Source organism: Scatophagus argus, chromosome 14 (genome assembly GCF_020382885.2).
Source record: "Scatophagus argus isolate fScaArg1 chromosome 14, fScaArg1.pri, whole genome shotgun sequence".
Classification (NCBI taxonomy): domain Eukaryota; kingdom Metazoa; phylum Chordata; class Actinopteri; family Scatophagidae; genus Scatophagus; species Scatophagus argus.
The window spans coordinates 16,164,215-16,175,674 of NC_058506.1; the positions used below are offsets into that span (position 1 = coordinate 16,164,215).

Here is an 11,460-nt window from a genome sequence, read left to right on the forward strand (position 1 = left end):
CTTTTGCCTCTTTTCATCTCTTCTTCATCTTTTGCCTCTCCTCTTCCTCTTCAATATGCCTTAACCATTTACTTCAAACTTACCTCGGCTAATGCTTTGACCTTTAACATTTGTTCATGTCTCCATCTTCCAGATATCATTCTTCATCATTCTGCATTGCCCCCCTTCCCCTATCGTTACCGCTAAGAGTCTCCCTCTTACTTAATATAATGGACACAAACTTCTCATTCCCCTGGTCCTCCCTTCATCCTGCTTATTCTTCAATGTAACATGCCCCCTAGTGTGCACTCAACAGTCTCATTAGGTTAGATTACTCACAGATTTTATTTCCATGTAATATCAGTAGAGCTGCAAATTATAAGTCTGAAAATAAAGTTTAGAAATAAATTAATACTAAATGTATAAATGTGAAAGCTAGTTTAGGAATTAGTCCTAAAGGCTTTTTTCAGTTGATGATTTTACAATAGTGCCATCAATTGTTTGTTCCTGTATACCAAATCATATTATGCCATGACTGGTTTGCAGCAGGAAAAGATTATCACACAAGCAATATATTGCCAGGAACGAAAGCTGTTAAATTAGAGTAAAAAATCAGTTTCAGTCATACTGTAATCTCAGCAGGGATTATTTAGGTTTTATTTAGGACTTTCAGCTTGGTCATGCAAAACCACCCACAAGCACACAGCTTTTACATAAGATCAACTACATAGCCTGCAGCAAATAGTCAGGAATCAGTGATGTTATTGATTGAGCTTAACTCACCGACTTGCACTACAGTCACGTTCCCTGTGCACAATATGAAGTCTACAGTGTCTTTGGAATAAAAGTCAGAGGCACATTATTATTTAGTTTCCCTAGGTAACAGTCAAGAACAAATTAGCATACTATAGCACAGCGCTGTACTGAGTCATAAGTTTTGAATTTTAACAAGAGTATTGTGAGATAATATTAAACATTTGCCCAAAATAAAAAACTCCTGCTTCTAAAAGTAAAAACATATTATTTAACAGATCATGTTTTTTTGTTTTGTTTTGCTTTTGGTTTCTTTAAGGCACAGTACTTTATTTAAACAGCTGGACACCATAATTTTTGGTAAATGTTACTCAAACAAAGACAAGAAAGAGAAAAGACAAAAATAGCTAATTTCATCGAGGACTATTTTCAACTGTGGATTAATATGCACTGACTGGATCACAGACTAATCCCATAGTATATTTGCAAACAAACACTTATGGTACTGCACTCATTTGAGGCACTTAATTTTTCTGTAATTTAAGTGTCTTAACTTTGTCGACCACATGGCCACATGACCACATTGTTTTCTGTCTTTTCTGCACCTCAGATATCTATCCATTTATTTATCTATCTATCGAGAGAGAGAGAGAGAGAGAGAGAAAGAGAGAGAGAGAGAGAGAGAGGAAGAGAGATTTGTCTTTTAGATATCAAAGTAAGCCAGTCAAAAAAGGCTGAAAGTGTCCAGGCAGACAAGGGCCATTCAGCCATAACAACTGTGTGGCACAACTTTGCTCCCATGTATTTGGTGTATTAGGTGGAGGTTTTTCATAATGCTTACAACCCGATCTAATCCTTTGTATTGTCATTTTATTTGTATGGACTAGAGTTTTTTTTACAGTGTCAGATATTCACTACTTGATTGAACAAAATAATTTACACGAACATTATTATCTCGTCTATAAAAATTTTACAGAATATTCCTAACAACGTTAACGTGTTTCACTCCCATCTCCTCCGACTTGACTTTGCATGACTTTGCATTTGCCACACACTAGTTCTTATCTTTTCTTATGGCAGGCGGCAACCAGCATTAATGAGCGTTACTGCCGCTCGTCACAAGTGTGAACAGAAGTAAATGGAAATTATTTAAAGTGTGCAGGATTATTTACATGATATTATCATATGTGTATTATTAACATGCTATTGATATTTCGTTTTTTAAATGTCACAGTTAAGGTGAATTCTGGTTTATAGGCTGCAACATCGTTAGCAGAGATCAGAAAATGATTGTTACATCAAAGACAGGTTTAGCCCCAAGCTGTTTTCATATTCCCTTTCTCTGATCACCTAAGAATGTATAAATCCATTCATTCATCAACATATATATCCCCCTCTTGTCCCCTCATCCATCCACCCACTCATCCAGTCAGCCAGCTCGCTATAGCTCGCCATCTGTTATTTTCTCAACTTTTTCCCTTGCTCCCTTCTCTCCCTCTATTTCTCCCTCTCATCTATTCTCTTTCTCTCTCTCCCTCTGACTTGCTTGCTTTCTCTCTCTCTCCCAAAGCCCATCCATGATATGAATGCCCCGCTCCAGTGAGCAGTGAGCTGTTCCCCAGACATCCTGACGGAGAGAGACAACCTTGGCAGAAGTCTTTATGTAAGCAGTTCATTAGCTTCTCGGCTCTGGACCCCCCACAGTCACATGATAATCAGTGTGGCCGCCATGGTGAGAAATTACCCAGAAAAATATCCATTTCACATACAGACTGAAAATACTCCAGCCGGACACGTTACGCAACTGTGACCCTGGTCTTGTTGCCCTGCAGGAGTGATGGCATTGTGGGGCAGAAAAGGCCAGTCCATTGATTAAAGGGACCAGTTTGATGGGCTTTATTTCACTGCCCTTTTAAACTGGTGCTTTTTGCACTCGAGACACCTCCTAAACTCAGGTCTGAGAACTCAGCACTGCGTTATGATACTTTATTTAATTCTACAGCAGAGGGTTGTTACTGCTCAGTGCTCTGTTGACACTTGCAATGGCAAGCAATGGAGCAGTTGTGGTTGAATAAAGTGTATGTTGTTGAAATTGCCCGTGTTACAGGAATGGTTATCGACTCTGGGTGCACTTACTGTGGCGGTCTGTGCATGAAAGGGCTTCATATGAAAGTCTCTGCTACTTGTCAGGTTAAGAGACAGTTCTTTATTGAATGTTATTTACTGTTCTGTACTATCCACTGCTCACATACATGGAAACAAATTTTGTCTTGTTATAGTTTGGCTGCTATGAAAGGTAGGATGCTACCAATTCTGATGGGATGAAGGGTAAAGGAGCAAAGGTGTTGGCTAGTGAAAAAAGCTCAGATAATAAGCAATCATTATTGGTCCTTCAAACTCAGAGGAATGAAGCCCTGATACGCAGAAAGGACTGCTGACCTTTATGACCCACAGCACAAAAGACCCTCCCACTCTCTCAAAATATAAAATACCACTGAATTGTCTGACCTTTCGTATAACCAAAGAGGAGGAATTATTTGTTCGCTGTAAATAATAATAGTGGATGCTTTGAATACCAGTTTTTGTATTTCGTGAACACATTCTTCAGATTTGGATTCAAGTGAAACCGCAAAGTATCGGATGTTTCTGCTTGAGTGAACATGCAGATCCTGTATGACTATAACAACAGCAGCTGCTATGAGGTGTGGGAGAACCGACTCAAAGTTAGCCGAGGGACAGATGGACCAGCTGGTCTCTTCTGGTGGGTTACCATGGTAATATGGACTTGACCTTATTTGTGACTAATATTTCTAACCCCCCTCCACCCCACCCCACCACCACCACCACTACTACACCAAACCCATATAGGCCTATGCATCCACATTTATACATACAAGTGTGCTCACATGGACGTCCATTTAAACACACATTACTATCACCTTCAACAGAAAAACACACACATTTCCACCCGCTTGCCCTCACACATACGCACAGTGAAGAATCAGGAGTCACTGTTACTTCTCCTCGTTCAACTTGCTTTCTAAACCCAGGGGAGATCTCCTGTGTTCCTTATTAGCATAGGTTCTGTCCACAGCATGCAGCATGTCATCAATCTTCCACTTAAGATATGCAATGTTAGAGGAAAAAAAAAAAAAAAAAGAGGAGCAAAAAAATCAGGTGCCAGAAGATTGTGTTTTGCATTAAAGTGCGATGCTAGTTGGCAAGGTAGATCCGTGTACTTTGTGGATCACATGTCATTGTGTGAGTTTTTGCTTACTTTATGTTTCATAGAGTCATCAGGTGTGTGTGGCTACATGTAAAGAAAGAGAAGAGCTATTTGCAATGAAAAATTGTGTATCCAGTGCCACTTCCTTGCAGGTAGACATGTGTGTACAGCCACAATGCAGTTGCTTCATAAATGCATAAAGGAGTCATTAAGCACAGTTATTCAAGAGCATGAATTATGTTTGTGTCCACTTCAGCTTGTGAATTAAGTTTAAAAGTAAGTATATATAAATAAAAATACCTTTACTGTTCAATGAACATTCAGCCTCCTTAAATCTCAGCCACTTCACTGTGTTTAAATTCCTCCTTTTCTGGCTCTTGAACTCTCTCTTCCCTCCGCATCACTCGGCTCCTGGTTCCTCCCAGTCTTGATCTAGCTTCTTTATAGCTAATATGAAAATGCCAAGAAAATAAGCTGAATGCATTGATTTGAGGAGTTCTCACTGCTCTTAAGCTGCCAGTAAAACTATTTTTTCCTCGTTCTGGGATGCATGGAGCCAGGAAGCCCATTTGATATATAGAGATGCTTTAATGCAAAAATCACGGCGCCTATAAATTGCTTATAGCTATTTATATACTGGTTTAGAAGTGTCGTACAGATTTGACAGTGTATCAACAGATTTTTCTTTTTTTCCTCATTTTTAGTGCTGTGCATGTTAGTATGTATGTACCACTGCAAACACAAATATTAAAAAACAAAACGTGGAATCCATACTAATAATTTAAATTTTAATATGTTATGCACAGGACAAAAGATTTTTTTTTATTATTATTGTTATTTGTTGTTGTTGTTAATTAATGACTGAATGCTTTCACACTGTGCTGCATAACTACAGTATAATCTTGATGTTGAGGTCACACCAAGCTGCTTAATAGCACTTTTCCCTCTGTAAGTACAGATCAGCTTTTCCAATCACTGAGTATGTTCTTCCTCTCTCTCTCTCTCTCTCTCTCGCCCCTCCCCCTTGTAATCCTCACATAGACTATGTATTGCCTAAACTGCAGTTCCAGTAGCAAGACTAAACTTGACACTCTGAATGAATGCCTTATTACTTCTGACGTTAAAGATGAAAGTGTGAAGCATAGAAAATGAAGTAAAGTCAATGACAATTTGCTACAAATATTAGTACTTGTGCTGCAGTCCTTGAGGATAACCACAGGTTTATATGGTCCTATCCTCAGTTAAAAAAGCCTGGGAGGGAGTTAACCCCCCTTGTTTTAGGTGTCATTACAGACATCACCAGTATGGCCAGCAAGGTCATAAAAACTCTCCTCCATGTCCCATTAACCTGACACTGTTCACACGTATCTGTTGTCACATGCCACTCTGTGATGAATTCCCACAATATGACTGTTTTATATATATATATATATATATATATATATATATATATATATATATTTTACATTCACATTTTACATCAAGCCTAAATGGTTAAAAGCTATAATGTAATAACTTTCTGTTATTCTGATATGCACATATACTACATTTTGAAAGACATTAAGACACTGAGTGGCAAAAGGAGGGGAGGAGTTTCACAGTTTTGTTATTTTGTCTTGTGTGGAGCAAACACGTAATGATGTGTTCATCTGTCATGCCTTGTTCAAACAAGATGATTTTGATTATAATTTAATCAGCTAGTCGCATGGGCCCCAGAATCATGTCTGTTTATTTCTCCTCATAAAAAACTGGGTGTACAAACTGCATCAATTTCATTATCACACTGTATCCTTAAACTCAGATACATTTGTACAACATGTAACCAAATGCTGTTTTCTTATCCTGGCAAACAACCTATGCGTAATAACTTTAAAATCTTATCAATTGCAGCAACTATCTAAACTGATATTTGTAAGTTATACTCTCAGAGTGAAATAAAACATGAAACTGTTTGGATCAGATGAATAAATTCCTCATCTTCACTACAATGGTATCCGCAGTCTTGTGCAAAATTTGTTTGCAAAGATGGTGAGAAATACTGCAAGAACCAACATAACAAGTCTGGATTTTGCTTACAATGAGAGCTATTGTGTGTCTGCATGGAAAACACGGCCAGGACATGAGCTACACGCATAAAGAAATAGATGTGTACTCATGAGTAATTTGTTTGGAAGAAGCTTGATGCAGAAGTTGAAATGTGACCTTTCACCTGCCAGCGTGGGAGGCCCAGCCGTTGGTGCCCTGCCATCTTCTCTACAGGCTTTAACTGACCTCTTGCAATAAAAAAAAAAAAAAAAAAAAAACTTGGTTGCTATGGTATCAAGAGGAATTTTAATGATATACTTGGAGGACTTGCTATGTTGAGGCTTTATAGAGACCAGTTTAATGCTGCCAAAGAGTGCACCATATTTCTATGCCTACAATGGCAGGAGGTTATTTGAACTGCCAAAAATGATTAGAACACTGCTTTGTTTTAAGTGGGGCCCAGGTGGTGGTGTATGTTTCTTTCTGTTTCGCGTCGATATTGCACAGAATGTCATTTAGCCATGCATATAAGCTGATGAAGCCAAATGAATTTAGGACAATGCATATTCCAACACTGGTTTTATTGCAGAGGCTGATGCATTTTCATCTTAGAAAAAAATGGAATTTGAATCTTTGATCTCTGAACAAATGGAGGCATCATTCAAATTTCTTCAGTTTTTTTTTTTTTTTTTTTTTGATATTACCTAGTGCGGAAAAAAAATGTCAGGAATGTAACACCACTTTTTTCTCAAGAGTTAAAAGTCAAATATACAAAGAAACATTACACACACTGCTAGAGAATGGTTGTACACACTCTTGATAGAAATGGAAGGCATCCAGTAACATACATAAGTCATAAATCTTTTTAGATGTCGCAGTGATATTAGTTCAGTTCTTGTAGTTTGGGAAATGAGCACAGGTAGCTGCTTATCTTTACACCCCTCTGTGAAAACATAAGTCCTGGTGCTCAGTGTCTTTTGCACCAGGGCAATATACCAATGTGTCAGTGTATTTCGGGTATTTGCCTGAAAAGAAGACACTAATAACGAGAATTCAAAATCATGCAGATCTGCTGTATCCTTATTATAGTCTTTCAGCTTTCATATTTGAGATTTCTAATGATTTGGATCTTTTTGAAGTTCAAATTCTAATTCAAGTTTAATTTTAATTTGGCCAGCTGCTCAAATAAAGCTGCGGGGTATGTGTTTTGTGATCAAAGAGAACAAATAAAACATTTTCATAGAGGCTCTGTTTTTGATGTTACATTAAAATGCTCATCGAAGCTCCTCGTCTACCCAGCGTGGTGCTTCCCATGTGGAGCGCTGGAGTGTATCGAAGGAGGTCGTTCGTCACTGATTCTCTGGTTATTTTTAACTGTCCCCCATGTGCAGGTCTAATCAGAACAGGATGTTCTTTGTCAAATTAACAAGGAAATATATTTTCATGAAATGAGACTGGGTCTGTATGTATAACCTATCATGATGTAGCAGTCTGTAGGTCAATTACACATCAGGGTTACTGGAGCTGAATGAAGATCAGGATTTTGCAATTTCTCCACTAATAGCAAATCAAACAAGGTTAAGCTTATTAGTTACTTCATAATGGGATAAAAACTGTCAAAGTCATATTTGTAATTTAGAACAGCTATATGCTCAGTTATTATTTTTTTTTATCCTTTTTATATTTATATAATAAAAATATTATTGTAAAAATAGTAGTAGTAATAGTAGAAGTAATCATCACCCTTTGCAAATAAATTTCAATTACTGCGTGTACATTTTGTAGAGGGAGGATGTTTTTTCATGAGGCCTGAGCGTACACTCAGACACATACACTATACAGACAAAAGTACCGGGACACCTGACCATCGGGATTTTAATGACATTGCATTCTAAATACACAGACAGCTCTGCAGCTATAACAGCTTCCATTCTTCTGGAAAGGCTTTCCACAAGATTTGTGTGTCTGGGAATTTTTATCCATTCATGCAGAAGAGCATTTGAGCACTGATGTTGGACCAGGCAAGTTCTTCCACACCAAGCTCATTGGGCCACTGGGGCACGGTCATGCTGGGGTGGAGGGGGGCCCTTACCCGGGGCTGTTGCCATGGGGTTGGGGGTATAGCCACATAAAGGGGTATGTCTGGATACTTTTGTCTTTTTACTGTAACTTTGACTTTTAGACACAGACCTGGAGAATGATGACATCCCATTACTATGATTTGGTGATAATTATTAGATCAATTATATATAATGAGACACATTACGACGATGCAATGTAATTCTTGATATCCGTATTTTTTTCATGCTGAATGCTCTTCTACACTGGAGGGAGAGCCCCGAATGCCTGATCACATCACCTGCACTAACCTGAACATTTTATCCATTGTTACCAAAGTTTACACTGTACTGGGACTGACATGAAGTCCAATGTAATTCTGTCATTGGTTGGACTCTGCACGAAACATACATGAAAAAAGGCTGCAAACTGAAAAGTTAAGCTGATCACTGGATTTTAGGGAGCCGCTCGCCTCCAAAAATACAGAGTTAAGTATGGTATCATTTCCGTCATGTCATTTCAGTTTTGCTTCCTATGTGTAAGTAGAGTGTAATCACATTTAGCAGACTCCCCTGCTGCTGTGCAAGCAGTGTCTTTCTCTTGTAGTACTTCAAAATCACTGAAATTATCATACTTGTGAAGTGAAAAAAAAAAAAAAAGCTAAAAAGAAATGGATCATCATTTGTGTTGTCATCAGTCTAAAGAGCAGTGTCTCCCTGTTCAAAATTGTTTTGCAACAAGTGAGAGTTGGAAAGTCACTTCAGTTGTAAAGAGCTCCTTCAGACCTCATTTACATTTCAAACAGTGACTGACACATTGCATAATATAACTAAACATGTAGGATTTTCTTCTTGGGTCGATAAAAGACCCATAAAGGCCATGCGGCATCAACCCTCTTTAAAACACTTCAGGCCCAGAGTTTCCTGTATATTCAAAAGCTTAAATGTGATATGCCTGGTGGCAGATTCATTCAAGACATTCCACAATGAGTGAAACCTTCTAAGCATTGTTCCATGGACCACACTGCCACTCAGCAGCAAATAGGATTCTGGATCTGTGTGCATGACACCACATTACATTCTTCACAGGAAGAGGAGATGGAACGAAATGAAATGAGATCCGGCAGGCACCTCCACACAAAATGCCACGTCTTGTGTTTCTGTGGTTCTGTCACACAGGGAGAGGCAGAAAGAGCGAGTCTGAGTATGTTTCCCATCTGTGTGACACGTGGCGTTCTGGGTTATTGGCTGGTTTGACGTTGTGTGTTTCTTCTCCAACACCCGCTCGGCATGTCAGGAACAAGCGAGCTGGAGTTCTGCTTGTGAACTCCTTTTATTTATTCATCTTTTTATCAGTATCCCCCTGTCCCACTGCCCAGCTCACTCCTGACTATCGTCTCACCTCTCCATCTTTGCATCTCTCGCCTCACCATCTTGCTCTTTCCTTTTCCTCTCTGCGTGACCCCTCCCTCTCCCCATCCTTCTGCCTCTCTATCTTCTTCTCTCCCGGGTTGACAGTGTGGAAAGTTGATGAATCAGTGTGCATGTGACAGTCTGGCATGTGAGTGAATCTGATGTGGTTAATATGGTGCCTGCTGACAATGCTGTGGAAATCGCTCACAGTGGAGGAGCACTGAGACATGGCTACACTTTGGCCAAGCTGCCCTCAATCACCCTGCTGCTAGTGTGTGAGGGAGAACACATATTTACTTTTGCATGTGTCTTCTTTGAATACATGTGTTGTTTTTTTTTTTTTACTGGGGATCAAAGGTCAGCAGAAGAAGCTACTTTCCTTTTTCTCTGCCTACACATATCACCCTGCTGTTCCTGCAGGATTTCACATCACCTTGACAGTAAATAGTGTGGAGCTTCACCAGATGAATTAAAGTGATACTCACATCCACCTCCTTCTCGTCAAATAAAAACAAAGCAGCTGTTCACAAAACTCATGTTACAATATTGGCCAACTCTGGATAAGATCTTTTAACTTCTTTATTTGAGCAAATAATGTGCAACATTCTTGCATGCAAAAAACGTTTTTTCTCCTCTCTTTTACTCATTCAAGCTCTACTCTCCACCTTAAGCTGATAGTATTTAATATTTTTCCTCCAAGGAATCACCCCTTGAAGCGTATTTATTTTCCATTGTTGTATAGAATTTAATGAAATAAATGCACAAGTAGTGGTCTTATTGAGGAAGAGCAGAGGTTCGAAGGAAGAACAGTAACAGGATGAGGAGGGAGGGCGTAATGGAATGCCATGCAAGAAACAAAACAAAAACAAGCAAAAAAAAAAATTAAAATAAATCAATAAATAAATCTTGTTACATCATTTAACTTCATCTAACCACTACTAACTCAAGTTAACTCTGCTGGTAATGTATTTGGTGATTATTGTTCAGCTGGAAATGTTTGTCAGTTTTTTTCAGTGGTATGAATATGTGCTGTCATTCTGTGTATATTTGTGCATGCATGAGCATCTGTGTGCATCCCCTTTGTGCGCGTGCGATTACTGCGTGCGTTCAAACTGTGATTTTTCTCTGTGCGTGCGTAAAAACATATGGTGAGTCAGTGTGTAGGAGTTGAGTGCCAGTTTGTCTGTGGGAGGAGAGAGAGAGGGAGGGAGGGAGAGGAGAGTGTTGGTGTCGGAGAGGAGAGAGGATTCGGGTTGTGCACCAATAGGTGGCACTCTACCCTTTTGTGACTGGTTATGATGACCCAGACTAAGACAGGTCTGGAAGCACATGCATTTGCACCCAAACAGAACAGGAAGTTGGGTGATAAAACTTCCTTTTTTCAGTCTTCTGGTTATTTCTGCCTGCTGGGCTGCTCTTAGTGTAGAAGAATGAAAGCAGAGCGGGAGAAGAGTGTGACTGGTGGTGGGGGATGGAGGTTACAGCACTGGTTAGATGAATGGAGAGTTAACACTGCCAGGGATAGAGGCTCACTTTCCTTTTGGGCAAAATGTATGACTTGGACATGGTGTTTTAAGTAAATAAAAGAGATAAACATGGACTAACTGGTTTATGAGGTGGCAGATCTCTTTGCCTGGACAGCTTTTTCATCCCCACAGGGCATCCACTGCGTGTACGTGTGCATGTTTATATATAGCTGCATAAACATGCTTGTTTCTGTGTATGTGTTTGCCGTTCAAGTGTCACCAAATGTCAACTAACACTCACATGTCACAAGTTGTAGTTAGTTGTATGTGTGAAACACTGACCAAACCGCATTGCCTCTGTCCTCTCAAGACATCCCATCATAACAATAATCACTGAGAGTTGACTTGAATTTGTCTATGTCAAGCGTCACTCATGTGTTAAATGAGAATTGGCTCGTGCAACAATGAAACGGGTCATCATGAGGACAGACTGTATTAATTATCCGGAATTTCATCTGTTTGGATGAAAAAAAAAAGTTCC

At 39.2% G+C, this 11,460-nt stretch overlaps 1 protein-coding gene across 1 annotated transcript in view; it reads left to right on the top strand.

The window, feature by feature from the left end:
• The window catches only part of LOC124070203 (gamma-aminobutyric acid receptor subunit beta-2), a 337,631-nt gene that overhangs the window by 236,923 nt on the left and 89,248 nt on the right, over positions 1-11,460 (top strand). The window lies entirely within an intron of this gene.